The following is a 509-nucleotide window of genomic DNA, read 5'->3' on the forward strand; positions in this document are numbered from 1 at the left end:
CACGCCACCGTGGGGCACCACTGATTGGCCAATCCAGGACGTAGACGCACGGTAGTAGTCAAAATTTGGTAGGCCAATATTTTTTTTTCCAAAGTTGGAATTTCCACAATCTGTGATGGTAATTACACCGTCACTATGTTGAGTAAGTACAATCACTAGGATTGAGTGTCTTATCACAACAAAGTTGCAGACTCAAACATGCAGCAAAAGAATCAGGTCTTCGCAGCTCCGTGTCTATTTTTACTTAGGCTAGCATACCTAAGTTAAAGCAAACTCCTTGCCAATACAAGAAGGAAGAGGATTTCTTATAGTCTAATAAACAATTCATCATGACCAAATACAGTATCTAACACAGGGGTCCGGGGCGCAGCCCTTAACAACCATTTGATTGCATTATCTCTGAGAATAGTTAGCAATTATCCATTTGATTGCATTATCCCAGGTTAAGGGGTTGTGTGTGGTTCCATATCACCAGATTTATTAAAAACTCTCTCGTCAGGCTAAACAGT

Source organism: Homarus americanus, unplaced genomic scaffold, assembly GCF_018991925.1.
Source record: "Homarus americanus isolate GMGI-L3 unplaced genomic scaffold, GMGI_Hamer_2.0 scaffold14753, whole genome shotgun sequence".
NCBI lineage: Eukaryota > Metazoa > Arthropoda > Malacostraca > Decapoda > Nephropidae > Homarus > Homarus americanus.